Source organism: Crocodylus siamensis, chromosome 3, assembly GCF_052110815.1.
Source record: "Crocodylus siamensis isolate JL-2025a chromosome 3, ASM5211081v1, whole genome shotgun sequence".
Taxonomy (NCBI): Eukaryota; Metazoa; Chordata; order Crocodylia; family Crocodylidae; genus Crocodylus; species Crocodylus siamensis.
In genome coordinates, this window is record NC_143397.1 from 2458358 (window position 1) to 2484940 (window position 26583).

Sequence of the window (26583 nt, forward strand, 5' to 3'; positions counted from 1 at the left end):
TTTGTGCCCCCAGTGTTGGGTTTGCTGTCATGTCAGCCGTGGTGGATCCAGGGAGGTGCAATAGCCCGCTTGCTCCCCCCTTTGATGCCTGCTGCACTCAAAGTTTAAAACCAACTGCTAGGGAGAGGCTGTGGCATTTCTATTCAGGCAGTGCTGGGGTGGGGGGATGAACTGACCTCATGGCTCATTGTCACCTACCCGATTCCTGCTAATATCTTCACAGGCGTTAATGGCCCTCAGGCAGGGTAGCAGAAACGCAGGTGTAGAAACCCCTGCCAGGCAAGTCTTGGAGGCCCTCTCAAGACACTCCAGAAGGCTAGACTGTGTTTTACGAATCCGAATGAGATGCACATTTAACCCTAATGACTACAGGACAAATGATGCAGTATTTCTGGACTATGTTTTGCCCAGCTTGTTGTGTTTTTTTTTTTTTTAACTTTATGTATAATTTAGCAAGCGAATTATACTTGGTTTTACTTTCATTTTGAACTGAATCACAGTGTCACAGATCTGTGGGGCTGGAAGGGAGCTCCAACGACATGGGGGGTTCCTCCTGGCCGAACAGCTCTCGCCTGCCCCGCATACGGGCTCTTGGCTAGATCGGGGGTCTCCCATTACAGAGGCAGTTGGCTTGGGGGATATACAGACACCAGGTTCACCTTGAGCCTCCACCGTGGACAATCACTCAGGCCAAAACCCAGCAATCCTCCAAGTCAATGGAGCGACTTGACTTGACTAGCCTTGACTTGACTTGACAACCCTGCAAGTCAATGGACTCGACTTGTGGGAGCTCTTTGGGGCATGGGGTGGCCCTTTCCAGGGTCCGTGCCAGGCCTAACACATCGGGGTCCCCCTCATGCATGGTGCCTCTGCCAGAGGACATCACGGACCATCACCCCACCAACACCTCTGTTCCTGCTCAGGCTGGAGACCCCTGAATCAGTGCCCACCCGGGCAGAGGGATGCCATGGATAGCAGGAATAGGTCTGGTTTGCAAGCTGATGAACCACGCAGGGAAGGTGTTCCTCTGGGCCCAGCCAGCACTTGCTCACCACAGTAGTGAGACAGGGGCCGGAGAGGCCGATCTGCCCCAGAAATAGTGCTGGAAACGCGCTCTGGGCTGAGCAAAGAGGCTGCCCGCTCCTGCCCGCACTGCTCGCACAAGAAGGACCCACTAACTGCAAGATCTCGAGCACAGATTTTGACTGAAGCAGGGAGATCCGGGATGCAGGGAGTCTGCGCGGAGCTGATCTTCCCGGCTGTGTCTGCCTGACTTCAGACGAACGGGGTTAACTGCTCTCTGCCGCTAATGAGAAGCCATCGGGCCCTTCCTCATTCGATGCTCCGTGAGCTTCAAAGGCACCTGGACTTGCGGGAGACGAAAGGGCAGCGTCGCCGGTGGACCGCAGCAGAGCGAGGAGACTGCCATGGCTGGGGGGATCGTAATGAGGTAGCCAAGGAACACCAAATACTAATGCATTTCTACCGCCTGTGTGTCTGTCTGCCCACCCGGGCGGAGGGGTGCCGCGGATAGCTTCCTGCCTTCCGGTTTCGAGGCCTCTTTGCTGTCTCACAAATAAACGCCAGGACCGTTTCCGGTTTGGGTTGCACGCTCAGGACCCCTGCACTGCCTTTGCCAGCTGGGATCCTGGGGTCCGGGGGGGTTCATGGGTGTACCTTCTCCACCCACCCTGCACCATCTGAACCCCCCATGCCAAAATCCTAGCCCAGGAGACAGACACCGATTTAAAGATACTCAGATACCAGGTCCTGACCCACCCCGTTCGGCACCTTGGCGCCCGCAGAGGAGGTGACCGAACTGCCCTTTATCTGACCGCCTGCGTTGGGTCCGTCTGCTTGCACGTGGCGAATCATGCATCCCGGACGGCTGCACGAGTGCATCACGTGCAACTAGAAACCAGATCTTTTTCTTTAAAACAAGGGAGCGTTTGCCACGATTCAGCGACCGCCGGCAGCTGAACACTTGCTGCTCCTGGACCGCTCGGATCTGAGCATCCCTGCTCGGGGGGGACGCGCGGCTACAGGCCGAGACCGAGAGGAGCAGGCAGCGGGTTCCCCGGCGGAAAGGCGACCTGCTCCCTGCCCCAGAGAAACGAGCGCCTTAGAGCAGACCCCGTGGTCTCGGAGAGCAGAAACGGCTCGCCCAAGATGACAGTCACGCATTTTGGAGGCTGAGACAGGCCCTCGGGGGAGCCCGAGGATGGGGAGGCCAGGGAAAGAGGCAGAGACAAGGAGGGAGGGAGGCCAAGCAAAGGTCAGAGAGAAGGCGGAGAAGGAAGGGGGAGAAGAAAGGGAGGGAAAAGCCAGGGAAGATCAAAGACGGGGCCGCTGAAAGGTTGAATAGCTGGCCTAGCAAGCAAAGGCCGCCCCTTGCTCTCCACATCTCCTCGGGCTCTTCCACGCTGGAAGCAGGAAGGCGGCAGGATTAACGCCGGCGGCTTCGCTGCTTCTGGGAGTTCGTGCTGGTTCCTCCTCATGCCCTCGCTGGCCCTGCGCCCTGCATGCAGCGCCCCAGCCCCTCGCGCCCAGGACCCGGGTGGGAGCACCGTCCAGAAAAGCCGTGCTCCTAGCCCCTGCCCTCGCCTGCTACGAGCAGTCTCAATAGCTTTGGGACTAGTCAAGGAAGCCGTGACGTGAGGCCCTGTTTGGAGCTAGGAAATGCAAGCCCGTGAGAGCGGCAGGGTATCCGGGGCTCCGTCCCGGGCTCTGCTCCTTGATCCTACCGCGAGGTGTCGGAGAGCCGCACTTACTCTCAAGTCCTGTGCCCCCACAAAAGCAGCAGGGCACTGTCTGGAGGCCCAGATAAAGTGACTTGCCAAAGGTTACACGGGAAGTCGGTAGCAGAGCAAGGACAAAGCCGGCTCTAAGGGTAATACCCTCAACCCCCAGACCATGTCTTCTGGATGACTAGATGTGGTATGGATTACCAGATCTCTGCAGACCTTTCATTTCATGCCTGTGGAGCAGTCCGGGCCTGGTCTCAGCTACGGAGCTTGTAGGTCCTACGGTAAAGCACGTGCCATCCAGTTCAGCGAGGACTTGCGCATCGCGACACGCGTCCTGGCCCCGAGGGAGACAGACCGCGCCGGGAATAGAAACCTGAGCCTCGAGGGGCATCTCTGCAACCGGAGATGCATGGGAGCCCCTGACAGCTCGTCTGGCGAGCTAGTCCATCATGCCGGGCTCCCTGCCACGGGGAGCTTCCCGGAGGGCCCGCTCTGCGGTGCTGGTAAATTATTAACATTCAAAAAGAAGCACATCAGGATGTGCGCTGCGCCTGCAGGCTGTTCAGAAAGCCCCGGCGGCAGAGGGAAGACAGGGGAAGTGCTGCTGACAGGCAGAAGATTAATGGAAATGGCATGAGAGGGGCTGGAAAAGTGACTTCAAGTAAAAGCCACGGGTCTGGGAGCCCATTGCTCTCTGCACCGCAGCTCTCCCAGTCCAGCCGGAGCCAGGCCTGACTCCTGCAAGGGTCATTTCTCGTTTGAAAACAGCACCTCACGCGTGACAAGGCACTGGGCGATGCAAAGTAGCAATTAGACAGCAAACAACTAATTGCTTGGACCTCCCGGGTGCCATCTAGAAGAGGCAGGGCAGGGCTCCACGCACTGCTGAAGCCTTCGATATAAGACCCGGGATGGCAGGCACGGAAATGACGACCGTGATTGCTCCCCAAGAAGGACACGGCCTGACGCAGCTCTGAAATGCAGGCCCAGGTGACGCGGCCGGCGCTGGCCCGAGTCCACCAGCAAGAGCAAGTGAGCACGTCTCCCGAGGGAGACGCGGAGGCAGGGCTCAGGCCCGTATTGCACGTAAAAATGCTACGCGGTCTGGCGCAAAGCAGCCTCCCATCTCCTAGCATCAAACCCAACATGGGGGGTATCACTTGTTGGCTAAGGGGAGAGGGAGGGTTCGAAGTGAGGTTTCCCTTCCAGGCTCTGCCACCGAATCGCCGCATGCTCCATCAGTAAGTTGCTTTCTCTGCCTGGGGCTGAGCTGGGGGCATCCCCTACTCCCTGCCTGCGCAGACCGGCCGCGGCTTCTGGGTGAAATGGCAACACGGACCATAGATAACCACCATCGTCCCTTCTTGCCCTTAGCTTCCCTCCTCCCCACTGCCTGGCATTACCCCCTGCTCCATCACCCGGGTGCATGGGGAGCTTCTCCAAGCACGCCCAGTGCCATGCACCCCGCTCCGGCAAAGACCGTGCTGGCTGCTCTATATGCAGATACATCAGCGAAAGAAGATTTCCATCAGTGCAACCGAGACCGGGATTGCTGTTATCACCGCTCTGAACTCAAGGAGACAGCCCTGAGTCACAAAGACAGGCTTGGAAAATTACATTTTGTCCATAGTTCAGCACTTTGCCGCTCCGGCAATGACCAGCGCGTTAGGCAATCGCATCCGAGGGCTCCGTGAAACAGTTGTACAATTGACATGGTTTAACAGACTGCTGTTTATGAGACATAGCAGTATTTAAGAGACACATTTCTCTCGGAGCCGCACATAAAATTTGATAGCTAAATAGCTGTAAATGCTACTGAAGTCTGACAACTCGAAGAGGAATGGAAGGGCTGTCGTGCGGGGTACCGGCCAATCTGCTCCGCACCGCCGAGCCAGTGAGACTTCCAGTCCCATAAAACCCGTTTTATATTGGAAGTGAGAATTTGTGCAGCGCATATGAACTCTCTTTTATTGGGCTGGTGTGATGCTGAGAAAATGCAGTTAAAGTTGTACGAGTCCTCCTTGGAGCGCTATCGGGGCACCTATAAACCCCCAACTTTATCCTGTAAAGTGTTTACTAAATAAACGCACTTTCATTTGGCCGAGTGTTGGCGCGCTCAGAGGGACGGCGCGCTTGCAGCTACGTGTGTGTTGGGGAGCGAGGCATGACGTCGCCGTCCGAGGACCCCGGGACTCGGCCGTGCCGGGTGCTGGATGGGAAGTGGGCACGATCCAGACACGGTGCGGGTGTGCTCAGGGCTGCACGGGCACAGCTCCAGGTCTTGATGAGCTTGAACAGAATAGGGGAGTCCTACAAGGCCAAATCATGGTCCCAAGTAGGACCCACTGGCACCAGCCAAGGGTTTTGGCCCGGATGCATGCAGTCAGAGGTTTCCAGCCCCTATCCTTGGGGCCAGCCTGGGATTTTGGTCTCAACCCCACTCAGTCAGTCTCAGCTTTTACGTGTGATGCAGCCCAGCACTGTGCCCAGATCAGCCCTCCTCTGTTGAGGCAGCTTTTTTGGGGGGGGGGTTCTCCCAAGATCCCTACTCCACCCTGCATCGAGCACTTGGGAGACAGCAGGCCCAGCTGCAGAAGACAAGGGCAGCGATGCTGCGAAGGCGTTGCATTGACCGAGACTGTCCAGACTCGGGGGGACGGAGGGAAACCCAGCATCCTTCCTCAGGTGAACTGTGAAAGCCTGCAGAGCTTCTGCTCCTGCAAGGAGTGGAGACGTGTCAGGATCAAGCTTTGGACTACGGACTCTTTCCAACATACTTCTCTGCCCATGTGACTCGAGTACCTGGTCGCCTTGCCCCCGACGGGCACAGGTGAGGTGCAACGATTTGCCCCACAGATGCGAGGAGTCTGTGGCAGGAGTGGCGACAGCAACCGGGTTGCTTTTGTTATGTGTCCTGAACCACAGAGCTATCCTCCCACGCCAGCGTGCCAGCAAAGATGCACTCAAGGGCAAACGTCTCTCAAGGGCAAACGCGGTGCAGCAGCGTTAGGGTATTTTTCTATGATGCCACTGAAAATTGCAGGGTGCGGCATGGGTTCTTGCCTTCCCCCTAGCCCTGCAATCGCTGGCCTCGTGCAAATCGGCCGAGTTTTGCTTTCTCGGCACGTATGCATACGTGGAGAAACAGCCTTTCTTCCCTGTGGGAAACTCCATGGATGGAAAATTCAAACTGATGAAGAAAAACGGCCTGCTTCTCCACCAACCCACAAACCCCATTACTTTTCACCTGGTTCTGCCAGCGCCGCGGGTCTTTTCCCACGGTCTTAGGAATCAGCACGTTTTCAAATCACTTCTACTTACGGTATTGAGTAGCAGTGACTGATTGGCCCTTGTTCAGTCGGCGGCCGCTTTGGGAAACCAAAGGAAAGGAGGAGGGGAGAGCAACGCTAGCTTGACAGGAGGCAGAAACGAATCTGACGGGTACCTGGGTAGCAGGATGGCCCAACATTATATTTTAGCTTCTCGATATGTCTGTGGTAATGCCATAGTTCCCTGCCGGGGTGGCTTTCAGCTTTCCCAGCAGCAGCCCACTGCCGGAAACAGGAGACTGGGCTTGGTGGAGCCCCGATGTTTAAAGCTCATCCAAAATGCAAGAAGGTGCACGTAGGAGAGAGGATGTATTGGAAAGGCAGAGATGAGCCTGGACAGGTAGCGGCTGCTGCAGCGGACAAGCATAAGGGCTTGGGCGCCATGCTGGTAAGCGTGCAGGTAGCTTCCCCGCTGTCGCGGTGCGTGCTGCGGCCCGTCGTTTCCTGGTAAAGCTGGATTCGGGCCTGATAATTAGGTCACAGGTGGAAACGAGTTCAGAGCTCCGTCTCTGCTAGTCCTGAGTGCATCCCCAAAGCACGTTAGGATTTGGCAATGGTCATCGCTGCTTGGTGTAAACCCAGGACTGGAATAGCCGGAGGCCGCAAGGCGGGACTAACGCAAATCAATAAGGGGGATAAAGAGCCCGGGGCTGGAAGAGCAACGTGGGGGCCACGAATAGAGCTGCCTGGGGTAGGCTGCAGACTGCTGGAGCAGGGGCAAGGGTGACCTGGGAGCAAGGGGCAGCACAGAGCTGTGGGTTGGACTAGCACGAAGCGGGGCTGGGGGTTGGGATTTGGGGGGCAGAGGACTGCTCATCCCCTGCCTGCATGTTGCATGGCGCAAGGCATGGGGTCGTCCTCCTCCAGCTGCCCTGAGAAACCTGGCAGCGACATCTCGAAACCTTTCCTAGAGACATCTCGCCCATCTGAGAGCCGGCCTCCCCGAGCATCCTGCTGCCTCCTGCCCTTGGGGACACCGCAGCGGAGGTAGCTCCTCGGACGAGGCGATGCAATGCAATCTCTGGGCTCGCGATCCTGCCCCGACTGCCGCTCATCTCCGAGCCTGTCATCTATCCACACACGGCCTCTGGAGCAGAGGGACTGTCACCGCCTTGTCGAGCCCCTAAATCCCCGGCTCCTTGGGAAGACGCGTGGAAGTGCCTGGGCGGGAAGGGGATGGCGTGGGCAGACCCTGCCTCTGTGGACACAGGTGCAGCAAGGGGACTTTGTGGAGCTGGGGTCAGGGCAGGGGGTTTGGGCCCAGGATGCATGCTTGCAACCCATCTGCTGCCTTTTCCAGTGAAATCGGGGGGCAGCTGGGCCTGCCTCAGTTTACCTGTCTTCAACACTTCTATAGTACCCACATGCTGCCAGGCACAGGGCAGGGAGGCTGGATATTGGCCATCTCAGGGGAGAGGTCTGTGCGCAGCGGTCAGAGAAGGAAAGGAGATGCTCCCTGCTCCTCTTGCGGTAGCTGGTAACAGTGGTACCCACAGCCCTCTTTGCACCCTGGTCCTTATCTGCCCCTTATCTACCACAGCAGCAACGGTATCCACTACTAAAGATGGAAAAGGGAGGCAGGAAGGGGCTAATGGACCTGCCCCGGGTCAGAGAGGAAGCACAGCGCAGCAGGAGGGTCCCAGGCCAGCACCCCATTTCTGGCTCCCTCTCTGTGGGTCTGGTTGCCCCATCCCTGGGAGGATCCCAGACCCTTTGTCCCCCCGCTCGGTGACTATGGCTGGGTTGACAGACAGTTTCCATCAGCAGGAGACTGATGTTTGCACCCTGAACCCGGAGCCCGATGTCTTGGCTGCTCTGGTACAGGAGGCGAGGGCTTGTCCGTGCAATTAGCCCGCTCTGCATTCAGCAGAGATAAAAGCTGATTCTTGTTCCCCCTCTCCCTCGAACACCGGTACAACTCCCTGCGGCACGATACTCTCAGCTTAGCAGGATTAAAGGCAACACCAATTAGACATCCGAGAGATAAGGCCCCCCCCATGCGAATGTGAGGCCGGGCAGAGCCGAAAACCTCCGACAGCAGGGCTTGACCCCGCATTCGTGGCCTGGGAGGGGCCTGGCTCTAGCAAAGGGCACGGTGCGTATCAGCCTCTCACCTGCTCCTGCCCCGTCTCGCACAGGAGCCGAGTGCCACCAGCCCCCGCTCCCCCCCACCCAGCTTGGCCCACCCAGCGGCTTTGCAGGTCTCCTCTCTGCTGCTGAGAAATGCCAGGGGAGCGAAGCCGGGCTCGATTTGCACCACGGCCATCAGCTCACGAACCCGGGACGCCTGGACCCTCGAGACCAGCGACCGCCTCCCCGCGAGGCACAGGCAGCACGCAGGTGCGAGGAGCCCGAGGCTCAAATCCTGCTTTCGGTCAGGAGGGAAGAAGATTTGCGCTGGGTTGGGCCTCCCCGGTGTCATAAAATTACCAGCCAATTTGGCAGGCTTAGCTGTCCTTACCGAGGAGACCCCGAGGGCAGCTCTGCTTTATGGCAAGGGACTCGCGCGCACGCACACGCCCCGCTCTCCCAGCCACTTGCCTTTCGCTCTGGCCTTCCTCGCTCTCGAGCAAAAGCCGATTTAGGCTGAGATTTCTGGCTGCCGAGGGAGAAATAAACCCACAAGAGAGAGGAGCCTTTGGCTCCCCGGCTGGGGTTTTCAAACGCAGGCAGGCCGCCCATAAAACTCCCGTCGGCTTCGAAGGGAGCAGGGGGAGCGCGTTGGACGATCTCGCCCTCCACGGCTCCTTTGGCTCGCACCTGCTCCCCATCGAGCCCCGATCCACCAGGTAAGCAGAAGAGCCGCGCTCGCCGGGCTGGTAACAAAGACAAACAGCCTCTCTCCTTCCCCCCAGATTGCAAGCAGATGTGTGTTTAAATTACCTGCTGCTGACTCCGGCGCTTAGCAAAGCGCCTGGGTCTAGCAGCGCGCGAGGAGCGGAGCGGGAGAAAAATGTGTGAAATGAATGATGAGAGGATTAGCAGGAATTCGGGAGGTTCGGCGAGGGTGAAATGTCACCGTGGCAGAAAACGAATGTCACTTCCTGTGGAGCAGGCGGCTTCCCAGCGGGGGGATAAATCTCCAGTTCGCATTCGCTGGCTGCAAAAATAGGGGAAAGCGCCCCCCCCAATTTTGGGGACAAGCCAGGGGGAAGATCTCGGTGCTCGGGGCTGCTCACACCGTGCACGGGACCCTCGTGGCAGGCACGGAGCGGCTCCAGATATTTTGCCCCCCCTCCACCGTGCCCGAAGCTGTGCAGAAGCAGCAGGGCTTAGCCAGCAAGTGGAAAACGTCTCCTAGAAAACAGCCCGAAGGGTCCCCAGTGGTCACGAAGACGCTGGCTCTTCCCCCATCCCATCCGGTGGGTTGCGATACTCCAGGAGCTGGGCGAAGGTTGAAGGTTTGTACGGCAGAGCGTGTGAAACGGGGGAGCCGTCTCCGGCACCCCTGAAGCCGGGAAACCTGCAAGGCCGCAGGCTGCCGGCAGCGGGGACGAGCCGAGGGGCCGGACCGTGCCCTCGTGTGCCGCCTGTGCAGCTGGGGCCAAGCCAGCCAGGCCCAAGGGAAGGGGACGAGCCGAAGGGTCAGGGACGACACTCGGGGAGGCCGGGAGGCAGTATCTACCCCGCCTGGGCAATGGCAGGGCATGCAGACGCACCCCAGCTGGCTTTCAAGTAGCCGCCCCGGGTGCTGCTAGAGGTGTGGGCTAGTCACCGAGCATGCACCATGGCCTGCATGGGCTCTGGGATACCCTGGCCATGCCCTTTCAAGCCAGCTGAGCTCTGCAGGAGAGGGGAAGGGCACACGAGCCAAGCTGAGCTGCTGGCATGTCACCAGCGGTGACCTAGGAACAGCGGCAAAGGGTGAAACCATAGTCTGGTACAGTTGCCAGTCCGCTAACACCCCCGTCTATGAAGCCAACCAGTGCTGGGCTGTCATTTCTCCAGCTCATACGTGTCCACAGTCGCCGCAGCATGGGGTTGGGATTGTACGCTCGTCGGGGCAGGGCCTGCCTCTATTCTGCATTTGTCCCAGTCTCTCCAGGCTGCAGGAGCGGTGACCGGCAGGATGTCGAAAAGGCAGCCCCTGCATCTTCTAATGCATCCGGTCCGCCCGTGATGCCTCGGGCTCCCGAAGCCAGCGTGCACAATCAGGCTTGATGTGGAAGACTGTGAGTCATACACTCCCCTCCCATTCATTTAACTCTCCAAAGGAGTGACTCTCCGAGCCCTGCGACCGCTTTCGGTCTGTCGGAGGATGGCTGTGTCTTCAGGACAAGGGCTGTGGCCTCTCTGTGCTGCGGCTCATGGGGTGTTATCAGGGTTACATTCATCCAGGTTTGCAAGATGCTCACATCAGACAAAACCAGGATGCTCCTTGATCTTCCCTCCCCAGGTGATGCTTTCTTCTCACCACCTTCTCACTCCATCCCTGTCCCCATCAAGCAGCAGATTCACCATCATTTCTGCTCTCGCCCCTTGCTGCACCCATTTGGGATGCTTCTTCTCCCCTTTACCCCACTTACCTCTCTCTGCTGCCCCCATGCACAGAGCACTCTTCCTATTCCAGTCCACCAGCCCATTGCTCAGGAAAACCCCCCATAACTTTTAAATATTGATGGGAAACAAACGGACGTGAAAGCCATGGCCCGGGTCTGGATTTCCTACTCTTTCAGCTTCTAATCATCCATGAAAACTGGTGGGAACTCCAATAGAAACAGCCTCCAAATGAAACCAAATTTGCTTTGAAAGCCCCAGTCTAAATCGGACAAAAAATGTAGTTGGTGTCAAGCTCCCAGAAGGTTTGGTTTGAGGCTTTGGGGAAATTTGGGGGTTTTTTCGTTTTACCGAAGTCATCTGATCTCCACTGCGTTCAGGCGGATCTGGACCGGGCGCGCGATCCCATATCTTGCGGAAGGGAAGCTGGGTTTCCTGAGTATCTCTCGCCCCCATCTTTCAGGCTCCAGGTCCCGTGGGGAAGGGGCTGTCTTTGCAGCACGTACCACACTGTGCCGTGCACACAGCTGGCAGCGGTCTGAGCCAGCTGCATTTCCAGCACAGATGTGGACTTATTTGCATCTGAAATGAGCTTGTGGACAGGTGCATTGCATGCACTGCCCCAAGCAGAGCTGCTCCGGTCACCCTCTGCCGGGAGGGAGTCATCTCAGGGCTGAATAGTGCAAAAAGAGCTACGGCATGGATGTCCCCCAAGACAGCAGGACAGCAGCCTCTCCCGGCAGTATTTTGGGGGGCAAACAGCCATGTCTGAGCTTGCTGCTCTGTCAGAGGCACGACTGCACCCAAAGGCCAAGCATACCCCTTTCTTGGCCAAACTGCCCCCCTGGCTGCAATCGTGTCATCTCCCTCTGTGCCATCTACCACCTGACGATTTAAACCAGTTGCAAAGCTAATGAGTTTGCTGAGTTTCCCCCGGTCTCCAAGTATGGTTTCTACCCCCGTTTACAGGTGGGGAAACGAAGGCATGGAGCAAGAAGCGCCTCACCCAGAGCCACAAAGGAAGCCTGTGTCAGGGTCCGTGAGAAAACCCAGGTGTCCCGACGCCCAACCCCGTCCCGCGCAGGGCTGGAAAACCACGCCATGTCCCGAGCGATCGAGTTTCCACCTTTTACCACCGGAGACGACTGCACACTGTAGCAACCTTCAGCTTCGAGGATGTTTTTTCCCCTCTCCGATACCCTGCCTACATTTTCCTTTGCTAATTTTTGGCATAGCCGTAGAAAGGTGGGGGATGTACCGAGACAAGGAGGGCTGTTGAAAGGGTAATAAGAAGTCCATTTGGAGGGAGGCCGCGCGTGCAGCTGCAGTTGAGACATAAAGGGTATTTCATAGCCTCACCGAATCCTAGAACTAAGGGTGGAAAAATGTTTTATTAACTTTCCCCGGGGGCCAACCCAGGACCGTTCCCCATTTTCTCATGTCTTGCCCAGGCCGGCGGTTTGATCAGGACCAGAGCTCTCCAAAATGATGAAGTTGCACGTTGCGAATGGCTGTGTGTAAAGTAAAACGTTGGGCTTTTCAACATGCTTTCTGCAAGAATTTGTTATTTTAAGGGCAAAGCAGTTGCTGTTTTGCCTGCAGGGCACGGCTTGTCGCGGCGAAGAGCTCCGGCTTCCCGTCTTGAGAGAAACCCGAAGACCCGCACTAGGAAAAACCAAGATCAGGTCAGGTGTGGAGGGCTAGACACGTGCGATGGCAAAATGTCACTAGCTCGTGCTTACTTGCACAATAAATCTAACGGTGCAGGCCATGCTGTTTGCACAGGCTGCGAGTACAGCGGCTGGCTCACAGATAGATGCAAAAGACCTAGTTCTCCTACCCGCGAAGGGAGGAGAGAGGCGTGCCCGTGGGAGGTAACGGAGCAGGATCCTGGCGCAGGGACCCCCAGTGCATCTCTGCTGTCTTCTCTACCCATCCCTGTAGCACCTGCGTTCGTCCAGGACTGGATAAATATCCAACTGAATCCCAGAGGATGATAAAATCATGGAGAAGTGGGGCTGGAAGGAGGTCGAGTCCAACCCTCTGCCTGAGGCAGGATCAGCCCTGTCCAAACCAGCCCAGATAAAGCACAACCGATCTCTTAGCAAAAGACACGACACAGACATCACACCTGGCCCTGCAGCAGGGAAAGCAGGGGGCTGCGGTGGCCACCATCCTGCGGCTGCAAAGGGGGTTTGTATACAGTCCAGGGACCCCAGGCAGGGTCGTGCCCCCGCCGCAGGGGAAAGCAAAACCCCCCACTTTGTACCAATGTGCCAATGATCACTTGTCCCCGAATGCAGGGGCAAGACCCTCTAAACAGGACCCTGCGGGCTGGTGCCAGCAGGAGCATTGGCACAGCCTGGTCCCCATCCCCAGCCCGGGCTGCAGCACCCAGCGCCCCTCGGGGAGGCTTCAAAATCCTAACATGCAGCAGCAGGAGAGGAAAAAAATTATCTCCCAGGTCCATACAGAGCCCAGCAGCCTGAGAAATCCCCATAGTAAAACAGGCATTGCTACACCCAGATCACCCCTGTCCTATACTTGTCCAGCCTCTTCTTGAACACCTCCAGCTTCCCCAGGCATTGATCGCACTGCCCCGGTATGGGACTGGCAGAAACTCAGTAAGTGCTGTCGACTCATAACGCTGGAAAAAGCCCATCCAGAGCCCATTCCCTTAGGATCATAGACCATGAGGGTGGAAGGAAGCTCAGGGGGTCACATCTAGTCCAACCCCCTGCTCCAAGCAGGACCAGCCCCAACTGCATCATCCCAGACAAGGCTTTGTCTACCTAGAGCTTGAAAACTTCCAAGGATGCAGAGTCCTCTCTGGGTAACTCAATCCAGTGTTTTACTACCCTCCTAGTAATAAAGTTTTTCCTAATATCCAACCTCAACTTCCCTTGCTGCAGCCTGAGCCCATTGCTCCTTGTCCTGTCACCTGCCCCCACTGAGACCAGCCCAGCTCCATCCTCTTTGCAGCCCCCATTGCAGGGAGGTGAAGGCTGCTGTTCAATCCCCCTCGGTCTTCTCTTCTGCAGACTCAATCAGCCCACTTGCTCACAAGCCATGTCCCCCACTCCCCTTACACTGAGTCAAGCTCCAGTGCACCCAGCCTGTCCTTGCCAGCTGTCTCTGTTTAACACCAGAGACCTAAGTGGCACTTGCAGGACACCTCTGCCACCAAATCTTATGGCCCTTGTAAGAGGAAGGGACTCTGCTCTCAGGAAAAGTCAGCCTCTGCTTTCCTGAGGACCTGCCAGCCGTCCTCTTGCCAATGTTTTCAGACCCCGCGCAGCAAGGAGCCCAGGCTGGGCTCAGACATGCTGATCTCGGTAGGGCTACTGGGGAGGCGATTTGGGAGAAGAGCCACCTGAGACGTCCCTCCTGCTGCACCAGGCAGGTCTGCAGCAGAAATGCTGTGCATCTGCACAGGGAAGCGGTCCCCATCCGTCATGGCCCAACAGCTTCTTGCTGGGGGGTGAGGCTGGCTGCCCAGGCTGAAGCATGACCAGCCGAATGAAAGGCCCAGCAAAAAGCGCCTGCAGCAATGCACGGTGGTGCTGACCCTGGCCTGCGGGAATGGATGCAATTCAACCGAGGGTCCTGGCTAGAGGGTCGTGCCCCTCCACTCCGGGTGAGATCGATGCTACGTTCGGAGTCAAGAAGAGATTTTACGACCCCTGGTTGGATTGGGACAGACGGGGGGGGGGGGGGGTTGCCTTCCGGCTCTGCTCGGGATCGCAAGTGAATAATAGCCCCCTTTGCAGCAGCAGGACACCGGCCACCACGGTCCCCCCACTTTCCCCGTGACAGGGCCAGGGGAGATGTCTCTGCTATGTCATTTTGCTAATAGGATTTGCAGGATATGTCTGGGCTGGTTTGGGTAGGGCTGACCCTGCCTCAAGGCAGGGCACTGGACTTGCTGTGGCCTCAGCAGATCCCTTCTGAGTCCTGCGTGCTTCCGGGACTGTGCAAACCTCCATCGAGCCCAGAGCCAGCGCATGACGTGCAAAGCTCTCGCCCGCATCGGGGCACCGTGTTCGGGGACCCGTGCCCCAAGGAGAGCAAGTCCCAGCCCCCGAGGGACCGTACACCTCCAGGGTGGTCTGCTGACTCTATCCAGGCACCAGGCTTGGAGCACGTCCTTGTTCTTGAGGAACACGCCGCGCTGTGCTGGCACACCGGCTCCTGCTGTCGAGGCTGAGCCAGCAAGTGTAAGAGACACCGGGCGTATTCTCTTCCTGCTCTGACAGCAGGGTTTTCCTTCCCGCCCTTGACAAGCAGACCTTCTTCCCGGTGCCAGCCCCGAGCAGGAGGGAGCGCAGAGCAGCCTGTGCGGTACGGATGCCCTCCCCTCGCTGCACCCCTCCTTGGATTTCCTGCTGGGATATGGCCGATCTCCTTGGCATGAACTTCAGGACGGGGCCAGCCTATGCCACCTGCACTCACCTAACCTGAAGGTGACTGTATGAAATTCAGGCGCTTTGTACCTCAGTTTCCCCACCTGCAAAATGGGGGTGCAGATCATTACCATCCCTTGTAAGGCTCGGCGGGATCTCGGATGAGGAGCACTTACAGGAAGGGAGCGGAGGGGCTGTCAGTGTGACTAGCAAAGTTGACAGAGAGGAGAAAGGGAGGAGGGAGAAAAGCAGACAGAGGGATTAGCTTTTTCCCCTTGTGGGTTCTCAAGACATTTCCCCTGGCTGCTAGAAATGCAGCCACTTCTGGGAGAAAACGGGGGAGACGTGTAACGCCCTGCAGCTCAGCGTATCCAACTGATTTAGCGAGACTGATTACAACTGGCCTGGTATGAATCCAGCCCAGGCCCCTTTCACGGGGAAGCAAGGGAACCTTAAATGCTGCAACCAGCCAGGGACTTTGGCTTTGACCTCCGGGCAGGAGACGATCACCTCCATCCTCACAGCTCCTCCGAGCACCGCCGCGGGCCCTTGGCTCCGACCCCGTGCAGCCGGAGAAGCGCCCGCCGCTTTTCAAAGTGCCTTTTGCAGCCGTGGGTGGGGAAGACTTCCTGGAAAAGGCTGGTCTTGCTGCGGGGTCGAACAGGGGGGACTGGGAGGGAGGGAGAGGCATTCTCCATTTATTCCTGAAACATTGGACGCAGCAGTGCATTGCACGGTACATTGCAAGCTTGGGATGTGGCAGGATACCAACTGCCTTTCGTGTCTTACAGCTGAGCTCTCCAATACAGGCTCTGACCTTGGTAATATATTTTACATATTGAGTCACTGCTGATGCTGGGGAAAGGCAGGATCCTCTCTCATGCGAACGTGTGGCCGACCCGGCTGGCACTGCAACAGCCCTGGCAGACGGCCCTGCCTCCCCATCACGTGCTGCTCCCGGTGAAGAGGGAAAGACACCGAGGCAGGAGAGATCTGACTCGATAATGAAATGCCAACCCAGGCTGGACACGCTGGCCTGAAAGGTCCATTTGTCGGTATTTGATCTCCACTCCCTCCGGTGGGATGGCGGCTGCAAATGGATGCTCACAGGAGGTTGCCAAGGCTAGGCCCCAGGACTGATTTCCAGCCTGGCAAACCAGAGAATCATAGAAATCACGGAAAAGACAGGCTGCAAGGGACTTGCAGAGTCGCATCGAGTCCAGCTGCGGCTGGAGGCAGGATCAGCCCTGTGCAAACCGGCCCGAATCTCAGCAAAACCATCGTCAGCCCTGACACAGCCCCAGGCTTCGCACCCAACCCTGCCGCAGGGAAGCAGAGGGACCGCGGCAAACGCCGACCTGCTGCTGGAGAGCTTGTTACTATACTTGAGAGATCCCAGGTAGAGGCCGTGCCCCGCTATAGAGAAGGCAAACCTCCCCAGCCCATAGCACCGGGACCATGATGAGGGAGGCACCACACAGACCGGCCTCTCCCTGCCTCGGACGCTGCAAGGTGGAGCTGGACACGGCTCGGGAGCGGGCGAGTAAGCTCCTCGTATCCTGGTCTGTGGCAGATCAAGCACGACCTTTCCTATTCCCCCCTCCCAGGGGATCCCACCCCTTGTGCACCAGTTATCAGACAAATCCCATCCCTCCACCACCCCTGTCTGGGGGGCTGTGGCTTGAACAGCTATCTATGCCTCCATTCAGCACTGGGGAGGCCACATCTGGAGTCCTGTGTCCAGCTGTGGGCCCCCATGACAGAAAGGACGTGGACACACTGGAGAGAGTCCAGTGGAGGGCAAGGAAAATGGTTGTGGGGCTGGAGGACAGGACTGGTGAGGAGAGGCTGGGGGAAATGGGCTGATTGAGTCTGCAGAAGGGAAGACCGAGGGGGACTGAATAGTAGCCTTCACCTCCCTGCAGGGGGGCTGCAACAAGGCTGGAGCTGGGCTGGTCTCAGTGGGGGCAGATAGCAGGACAAGAAGCAATGGGCTCCAGCTGCAGCAAGGGAAGTTGAGGTTGGATATTAGGAAGAAAAACTCTCACGAGGAGGGTGGCGAAGCACTGGAGCCAGCTCCCCAGAGCAGTGGAGGGGTCCCCATCCTTGGAGGTTTTCAAGCCCTGGGCAGACAAAGCCTCGTCTGGGATGATGCAGCTGGGGCTGGTCCTACTTGGAGCGGGGGGTTGGACTAGACGTGACCCCCTGAGCTCCCTTCCACCCTCACGGTCTATGATCCTAAGGGAATGGGCCCTGGATGGGCTCTTTCCAGCCTTATGAGCCAACGTTGCATTTACTGAGCTTCTGCCAGTCCCAGAAGAGCCGGGCAGAGCGATCGACGCCTGGGGAAGCCGTGACTTCCCATCACTGGAGGTGTTCAAGAAGACACTGAACAAAACATAGGTCTGGGATGTTTGCATCCTTACCCATGACCTTTAGCGAGCAGCTCCCATGGTGAGAGGCCGGGTGTTGAGAGTAGAGGCAAGTCTAGGTAACCCCTGCTCCCCGCCTGGGACTCCTGACTCCGCGTGGCGCCGGGGCAGGCTCTCCCAGGGGAGGATGCTGCTGGGCGGGTGTCCGGGCGCAGCGAGGGGCAGACAGCATCCCTTTGCACAAGCAGCACGCCCTGGACTACACCAGCCTCCCTCTTCTCTCGCTCTCCCCCTCCAGCGGGTCGCACAGGACCGTCCTTCAGCCTGGGTTGCTCACCCTGAGCCACCTTAACAGATAAATCGTTCTGCTGCCTGCTCCCCTCTCCTAGGGAATACCTGTCTTTGATAGCCTTGATTTGCTAAATAAAATACTCCTTGAAGGCTCCCTGCAATAACATTTGCACGGAAAATTGACATTCTTCCTCCTTCCCATCAGCCCCGGCAGTGTTTGTTTCTGAGTTAATAACTTGGACGCTCCACTGGGCTATCGATCTCGTGCCGTGCAATCATTCATTTGGGTCCAAAATACACAAATAAATTAACGAGCATGTGACGGCACAGCCCTAATGAACCTGTATAGGGCCTCGCAGGCGGGACGGAGCATAGGAACAGGCTTATCCATCATCTGGAGAGCCTTTTGGATGTCTCTGTCGACGCAGAGGAGGCTGGATTTTGCACCCCCGCGCCCAGCCCTGTTCTCAAGGATGGACAAGCCAGCCTTAAAACTCATGTTTTAATTCTCAGGATCAACTCCAGAAGGCTTTAGGAAGGTCTGGAAATCATCCTTGGGGACAGACTACTCTCTGTGACACGACAAGGAGGAGTGGGACGGACACCAGGAAAGGGTGGGACGTCGGCCCCCTTGGAAGTGTTTCAGAGCAGGACACACGCCGTGGTTCGGCCAGAGCCGGTCCGGCCTGGGGCAAGGGCTTGGACTCGATGCGAGCTCCGGAGAGCCCCACCGGCTCTAGGATAGGGAAGCAGCAAACAGCCAGCGCCCACGGACCCTTGAGAAGAGCTTCATGAGCTTTTGGTGCTGGATGTCAGGGTTTGCTGCAAGGAGCAAGGGTGGTGAGAAACAGCCTGCGCCTACCCCGCCAGGGACGCCGCCCCGCCGACTGCTCCAAGCAGCTCTGCTCATCCTGCCGCTGCCTCCGTGACCTGCAGATGGAGGATCCCGGGTGCTGAGCTCGTGTCAGACGGCCCCGTGTGCTGACCAGTCTTGCACCTTGGAGCCTGGTGTGCAGAGTAGTGCGACAGCAGGAGGTTGTGCAAGCCCACGTGGCGTCCCCAGCACGGGGCTGAGTGCAGGGCGTGCAGCGAGGACACGTGTATCAGGGACTGGTGGACCTGCTCCCCCTCAAGGGACAGACGCCCCTCTCTGAGCTGCATGGAGCTGCCAGGTCCAGGTCCAGGTCCAGGTCCCATCCATCTCCCGCGCTTCTGGAGCTGAATGAAGGCTTGCCAGAAGCGACTGCTCTGTCGCCCAGCACCAGGTCTGGCCCTAATTGTGTCCGGCTGAAACAGCAATCCCATTGCAGGAGCTGCACTGTGCAGCGTCACAGAGCTTCTGGTAGGATGGGAGCCCTGCCTCCTGGTCACCCCCTTCATGAGCCTGGATCCAGGACCCGGCCCCCCTCGCCCTGAGCACAGCACGGGGCAGAGAGGAAGGAGTAATCCACCCCACTCCCCGGGAAATCCTCTCCCCTCTGGGAGGAGTGCTGCCTTTTCTCCTGAGCCCCTCTGCTAGCTGCCCCCTGCTCCCGGGGGCACATAGCCAGCTCAGTCAACCGGTCCCTGCTTCTAGCCCCCATCTCACTTCTCCCCAGCGCTCCCCAGGGGCATTCAGAAAGTAACTAGCAGGAGAAACTCGAGCTTCACCTTCCTGGGAGATGGGACACGCCAGATGGGAGCTCTCAGCCCCGCTGTCACTGGTGCCCCTTAGCTTCCCCGCAGGCTTCCTTCCCCCCGAAGGGAGCGTGTGAGGAGAGGCCGAGGGAACTGGGCTTAGTCTGCAGAAGGGAAGACCGAGGGGGATTGAACAGCAGCCTTCACCTCCCTGCAGGGGGGCTGCAAAGAGGATGGAGCTGGACTGGTCTCAGTGGGGGCAGACGGCAGGACAAGGAGCAATGGGCTCAAGCTGCAGCAAGGGAAGTTGAGGTTGGATATTAGGAAGAACTGTCTCACGAGGAGGGTGGTGAAGCACTGGAGCAGGTTATCTACAGAGGTGGTGGAGTCTCCATCCTTGGAGGTTTTGAAGACCCGGGCAGACAAAGCCTTGGCTGGGATGATGTAGTTGGGGCTGGTCCTGCTTGGAGCAGGGGGTTGGACTAGATGTGACCTCCGGAGCTCCCTTCCAGCCTTAATTTTCTATGACTGTATGTGCCCCAGGCATGTGCTTGTGTAAAAGAACTGTGCACACATGTATGGTTGGAGGTGAGGTGCCAGGGACTACCTCTCTAGTTTGGTGTCACTGGCCAACTTCACCAACAACACCAAACTTTGGGGCAAAGCATCCACGCCAGAAGACAGGCGGGTGACCCAGGCTGACCTGGACAAGCTCAGCAAATGGGCGGACGAGAACCTGATGGTTCTCCACCGAAAAATGCAAGTTTCTCCACCTTGGGCGGAAAAACCTGCAACATCCGTATAGGCTCGGCAGTGCTACGCTGGCTAGCACTATGGAAGAAAGAGACTTGGGGTCATCACTGACCACAGGATGAACATGAGCCTCCAATGCGATGCTGCAGCTAGTTAGGTGACCAAAACGCTGGCGTGCATCCATAGATGCTTCTCAAGCAGATCCCGGGACGTCATTCTCCCCTTGTACTCGGCCTTGGTGAGGCCGCAGCTGGAGTCCTGCGTCCAGTTTTGGGCTCCACAATTCAAAAAGGATGCGGAGAAGCTTGAGAGAGGCCAGAGGAGAGCCACGTGCATGATCAGAGGTCAGGAAAACAGATCTTACGACGACAGGCTGAGGGACATGGGACTCTTCAGCTTGGAAAAGCGCAGGCTCAGGGGTGATCTGAGGGCCACCTATAAGTTTATCAGGATCTGGGGGAACGTCTGTTCACCAGAGCGCCCCAAGGGATGATGAGGTCGAACGGTCACAAACTCCTGCAAGACCGTTTTAGGCTGGACATAAGGAAGAATTTCCCAAGGGCTGGAGCAGCCTGCCATCGGAGGTGGTTCAAGCACCCACTTTGAATGCCTTCAGGAGCAAATTGGATGCTTATCTTGCTGGGGTCCTATGACCCCAGCTGACTTCCTGCGCTTTGGGCGGGGGGCTGGACTCGATGATCTCCCGAGGTCCCTTCCAGCCCTGATGTCTATGAAATCTCTGACATCTCTCTGTCCGGGCCTCTCCGCCGTGCTGCAAACCTGCATTCCAGTTTCAGCGGCATGAACAAGGAGCTCTACTAGAGCAGCACAGCCCGGTTTTCCGCAGCAGGAGCCCTGCCTCTTCCTCAGTGCGCAGGACCATTTAAGTCAGAGTCCCCCTGACTCTGGAAAGCTGCCCTCCTCGCAGGCACTGCCCCTCGCACCCGCTCCATCCGGGAGTGAGTAAAGACCTGCACCTCCATCTTGCACCCCGGCCTCTCTCACCTGGCCAAGATTGCTACAGGTTTCCCCCACACAGCGCTTCCTCTCCCCTCTCTCGCGCTTTGACAAGCAGCAAAAGAAGGAACAGGGTGTTCATCTGAGGCACTATCATCCGCCCTGCAACGGCGCACATGAGCGAGGCGAGTTCAACCCTCACAGCTACTGTTTCAGGCTCTCTACAGACTGCGGCACACGCCTCTGCACGGGCTGCCACCTCTCTGCGTTGGGAAGGTTTTCTCTGCAATTACGAGGGTTAGAGAGTTGGAAGTTCTTCTTAATGAAAGCGGGGACACCAGGAAGCAATTCAAAGACACCGAGCTCTGCGCTGACGCTTCCACTGCTGGCAGCCCATGTCCTTATTCCTTGACAAGAGCAGGCCGGGGTGGATGAAGCCCAGTGACCGACAGATACAACAAGTCATTTACTTTCTCCACCGTATCCTTGCCCTGTCTCACAGCTCCCATCCTGCCAGCGCAGTCCAGCAGCCCCTGCGGTTCTCTAAGGGCGCTTGTACACATGACGATTAAGAGGCTTTTTGCTGATGCACTCGATCCTGAGCACGGGTTTCACGTTACAAGCTGCCCTTGGCCAATTGATCAGCTGAACGTGCATTTCAGGGGCAATTTTCCAAAGTCGCTGTTTCCTTGAGAACGGGGCACCACCAGGGAAATGGCAGAGCAGCCTAAAAGCAGAGCTGGGCACCAAAGAGGAGCTGGGCTGCGCTGCACAGACGCCGTCTCCCTTGCCTGGGCCAGGGCCTGCTTCCGCTGCTCACCGACGGCTGTTTCTGGAGGATTTCAGTGGGAATTGTGGGTGCTCAAATGGATGGAGTCACCGTCTTGTCTGGCTTCCACGGGTCTCCGCATCCTCCGCTTTAACTCTACATCATAACATCCAACACCAATAACTCTTCGATGACTTCCCACAGATCATCCATAGTAATAACTCTACAACACACTCTAGATCTGCCAAATCAACTGTTTTCTTCCCCCCGGTAGACTACTGATTCTTGGCACTTCGTCCGGACCTCCTGGGAACCCGGACCAATTTACCTCGCCTGCTGGTTCCAGGCGCGGATGAAATAGGAGAGGGATTTGTGTGCGCGTCAGGAAATAGCTCTGGCGCTAAAAGGTTTCAGTCATCTGCCATTTCCTTGGCTGCTCTCATCACTTAGACGATGTCGCTCCAGGTTCCCCAGACCTGCTTGCATAAGACATGATTCAGAGGGAAATATTTCTCTCTCCCGAAGTCTCTCCTTTTCTCAGGCTGCTCGTTTCTTTCCACTCAAACCTGAAATTTGTTATGAGCACTGCTTGGAGAAATGACTGAGGTTATTCTCCGGGACCAGAGAGCACACACTTGAACACACGCGTGCACACACAACTGCCCATGCAGCCCTGAACTCCTTGGATCGCCGCTTTCCAGAGCACCGACTCCAACAACCCTGCGGCGCAGGCTCTGCTCGCCCTTGTCCTGGGCTCACCGATGTGTTAATTAAGGCAGGGGCAGGTCAGTCCCTTGAATTATTATTTCGCTTTTATATTACAAAAGTGCGTAAGAAGCCCCAACAGAGGCTGGCCAGGAAATGATTTCTCTTCCATCAGAAGCACCACAAAATATTTCAGGCTCTTATCAAAAAACTTTTCTGTTTCCGAGAGAGGGAGGAGGGGGGTCAAGAAAGGATTTGAATAGACTAAAAAAAACTCCATGAACTTATGCAGAAAAAATCATGTTCAGCCAAAGCCTTTATCTGAGGAAAAATCTTTCTATTATTATTACTATTATTATTATTACTATGGCTACTATTATTATTGTAGTAATGACAATATTAGAAAGAGAGAGATATAATGGAAAGGGACACGAGGAAGAAGGAGTTGGAAAAAGAAGGTCTGTACCACCAAAGTCTGTGGACAGCCGGGATCCTCAGAAGCGACCCCTCTTAGGTGGGAATTATTATCATTATCACCATCATCATCAGTATTGTTGTTGTAATTATTAACTCATTTATATCATAATAATATCCTAATCATTGTCATCATTATATTTATTATTTTATTATTATTAACCAATGTGTATAATAATGATAATAACAACAATAATATCAACATTGCACTCCTTATCATCTTTCTGATTATTATTACTATTACTATTATTTTTATCAGCATCAATAGTACTACCACTACTCCGACTACTGCTACGACTGCTAATAAAAACAATGCAAAAAGCTCTAGTCCCTTGGCACTGGGAGCAGCTTATCAACCAAGAAAAGGTTCAATCCTGCCCCCACGCGCCCGTGATCTCAGTGGGTGTGGGGGTGATCTCGGTGGGAAGGTGGAGTGCAGACAGGGTCCGTGACCCGCCGAAGATCACAGGGCAGGCGAGGGGCAAGTAGGCAGGAATAGCACCTAGCCCACTTTGCAGCCACCAGCTCATTTTGCTCCCCAACCTTTGCAGAACGAGGAGGGGAAGATATACGGAGACAAAACTGTGCAATCCTGTGCAGCACCTTCCTGCCCTAAAGAAGGGTTTAAAAATAACGCGTTGGCCGCTAAGGTCGGCGTTCCCTGCTCGTCAGCCGATATCCGCCGGGGACCCGGCGTGGGCTCTTCATCAGGTGCCACCACGATTACACCTGCTCCATGTGCGGGTCTGGCTTGGAAGCCCTCCCTGCGAAGCACAGGCGCAAACGGGCTGCTCTGGGTGACCCGGAGCTACAGACAAACGGATCCTCGGAAGAAAACGGGGTTGAACCTCCAACCAACGCACCAGCCGTCGACCTGCTCCTAGGCGGATGCCAATCCCGCCGGCCCCCAAACACAGCAGCCTCCAGACTCGCCCGGCTCCTCAAGCGCAGAAGTGAACAACTCCGCGGCACGAAGCTGGGACCGCATTTCTCACGTGGGCGGGTTTGCTCCCAGAGACTTCCCACCAGATTGCTCAGCCCACGCCTTCGCGCCGCGCTTCTCTCCGCTCGAATCCTCCCCGACCAGGTGTTGAAAGGAGCCACCTGCCTCCGTGTGTTCTTGGAAAGGGTGTAACCCTTTGCTAGCAGCATCTATGTCTCTTAATTCAGACAAATGCCACCCACCCATGGTGACAAGGACACTTGGCACCCGCGTGCCCGAATTCTGCCCCCGCGCCCACAACCCATATTGCCCGACAGCATCACCGGTGCCATGAAACCCACCCATGTTTCGTCGGGTTTGTTTTTTTAACAAGCTCACCCTTCCTTGAGGATCCAATTAATAATAGATAATTAAGCTACTTACGGACCTGTCAACCATCAAGGAAGAAACTTAAAAGTGAACCATCTGCTCTGCAGAAAGCCAGAAGACTTGGTGGCGGATTTCTGACTGAATTTCCCGAGATGGTGCTAAACAGACAGGGCCGAGATCTTTCAAATGTTCGACACCTGTTTTACCATCGTCTGGTTTTTGGTGTCACTCAAAGTTTCCCTAAAAACTCCAGAATTCCAACAAAAAACGGCAAACTTTTTTTTTTTTTTTGGTTATAAGCGTGAAGGCTTTTCCTTCTCTTCTGATGGTTTTCATCCATCGTCGTGGTGGAGGCAAACAGCCCCAGAGTGCCGCGGCTGACACGGCTGGGAAACGCGACCCCAACTTTGGAAAGCTTATGAAAAGCGCATTTATCCTTGCCCGGCCTGAGTGCTGGGACCGGGCAGAGGGATCCAGGACTGAGACATGACTCAGGCAGCTGCTTGGCACTGGTGGAAGAGATGCATCCATGGAGAGTCCCACCACTTGCATGAACAGAGAAGAGTCTCATGTATCATCATTTATCAAGTGTGAGTGGTCAGATGAGGACAGCCCCTGGCCGCTTGCTCTGTGGGTTTGTGGGTGAAGCCCAGAGCAACGCAAACCTGCTCCCCAGTGCTGCACAGGCCTGGAGAGGGATGGTTTAACAGCACGAATCACAGACTCGTACGAAATCATAGCCCAGGAGAGCTGGAAGGGAGCTCAGGAGGTCACATCTAGTCCAACCCCTGCTCCAAGCAGGACCAGCCCCAGCGGCACCATCCCAGCCAAGGCTTTGTCTACCCAGGGCTCCAACACCTGCAAGGATGGAGACTCCCCCACCTCCTTGCATAGCCTGTTTGAGTGCTTCACCACCCTCCCCATGAGCTTTCCCTAATACCCAACCTCAACTTCCCTTGCTGCCACTTGGAACAATTTCACATCAAGGCACATCAAAGCTCAATTTATTTATTTTTTTTTGGAAAGTAAAAGGGTGCTTGGCAGACAGCCCCTTCCAGAGGAGATCGGAGGGTCCTGCAGGGCCACCACATAGGTCCTCTGCACCCCAGCCCTGCAGTGCAATGGGTAGGAAAAGAGAAGAGGGCTTGGGCAGCTGCTCCCCACATCTTGGTGGACTTCCCCCTTGGGAAGCCTTCTCATTTCGCCTCCATTCAGGAGGAAGCTGGGGTAAGCCCAGAACCTGGAAGCCGAAGATAAATCTGAAAGCTTTCTGAATTTAAAGAGAAATGCATGGTCCGTACCCAAAACCATCACAGGCGGGGTTCTGTCTTCCAGCCGGGTGCTGAGGCCTGGGAACCGGGCCAGAAGATTACGATGACGGACTGACGGGTCAGAGGCGACCGCAAAGGGCAAGAGAGGCGATGTCCAGGCAGGCGGTTGATCCTCGACACTGCGAGGCAGGAGATCGTCCATGCCTGGTATTTGCCATGGGGTCCCCAGGTGACCGGGTGCCCTAGAAATGACTCTTGTGAGAGGGGGAATCCGCTAAGGTCGACATGATGCTGAAGCGCCGCGTTAATGGAGACCTCCCAAGACCACACGCGGACTTGGACAGAGGCATCAATGAAGAATCGATGGGGGAAGTAAGTTGAATTAAAGTTCTTCCGGCTTAATGAGCTCGAGAGGCTTGCAGGAAGTGTCCAACACAAACGGGCCAAAATTGGATGCTTGAGTAAAGGTAACATCCTCCTCAAACTGGAGTCAGCCGCAGGTTATCATGAATAAAAACAGCCGGGATTTCAAGTCTGCAAAGGAGAGCATCCTTTTGCGGTGGGGCAGAGACTAAGACCCGGACGCCACGACACCCAGCACTCAAAGAGCCGACGATGGCAGACCCATCTTAACCAGCAAATCTGACGTGCTCTTCCCCCTTTCGCTGCCCGGATGGAGGAGTGCATCTTGCTGCGAACATACGTGCAGATGCACCTGAGCTTGGGGAGAGAGAATTTTTATTTGGGACTATGGCCAGGAAGGAAAATATTTGCTCTGGATTTAGCCGTCATACGTACTCCTGGCTACTTGGTAGGAATGTGACAAGAGAAAGCTGAATGCAAAGTCTGCTCGAGAGCCAAAAATATCTGGATTAGAGCCTCACTTCCCTTGAGTTGAGAGTAGTATTTAAAATTTGGGATCTGTATTTGTAATTGGGCAGATACATGACACCCACTGGGCAAAAGGACAGCTCTTTCAAATGCAGCTTGCCGTTTGCCATCTCCCAGATCTCTCTCTGAACTGCCCTCTCCTCCAGACAGATTCACAACCCCGCTCCTGTCCGAGCCCACAACCGAAACGGGAGC

The 26583-nt window shown here is 56.4% G+C and overlaps 1 protein-coding gene and 1 long non-coding RNA gene across 7 annotated transcripts in view; one reads left to right on the forward strand and one right to left on the reverse strand.

Moving 5' to 3' along the window:
* CNTFR (ciliary neurotrophic factor receptor) overlaps positions 1 to 26583 on the reverse strand; it is a 335695-nt gene that overhangs the window by 175533 nt on the left and 133579 nt on the right. The window lies entirely within an intron of this gene.
* On the forward strand, positions 8697 to 12320 carry LOC149867913 (uncharacterized). The gene is made up of 3 exons (XR_016440932.1): positions 8697 to 8865; positions 9281 to 10248; positions 11543 to 12320. It is a non-coding gene; the product is annotated as an uncharacterized LOC149867913 (long non-coding RNA).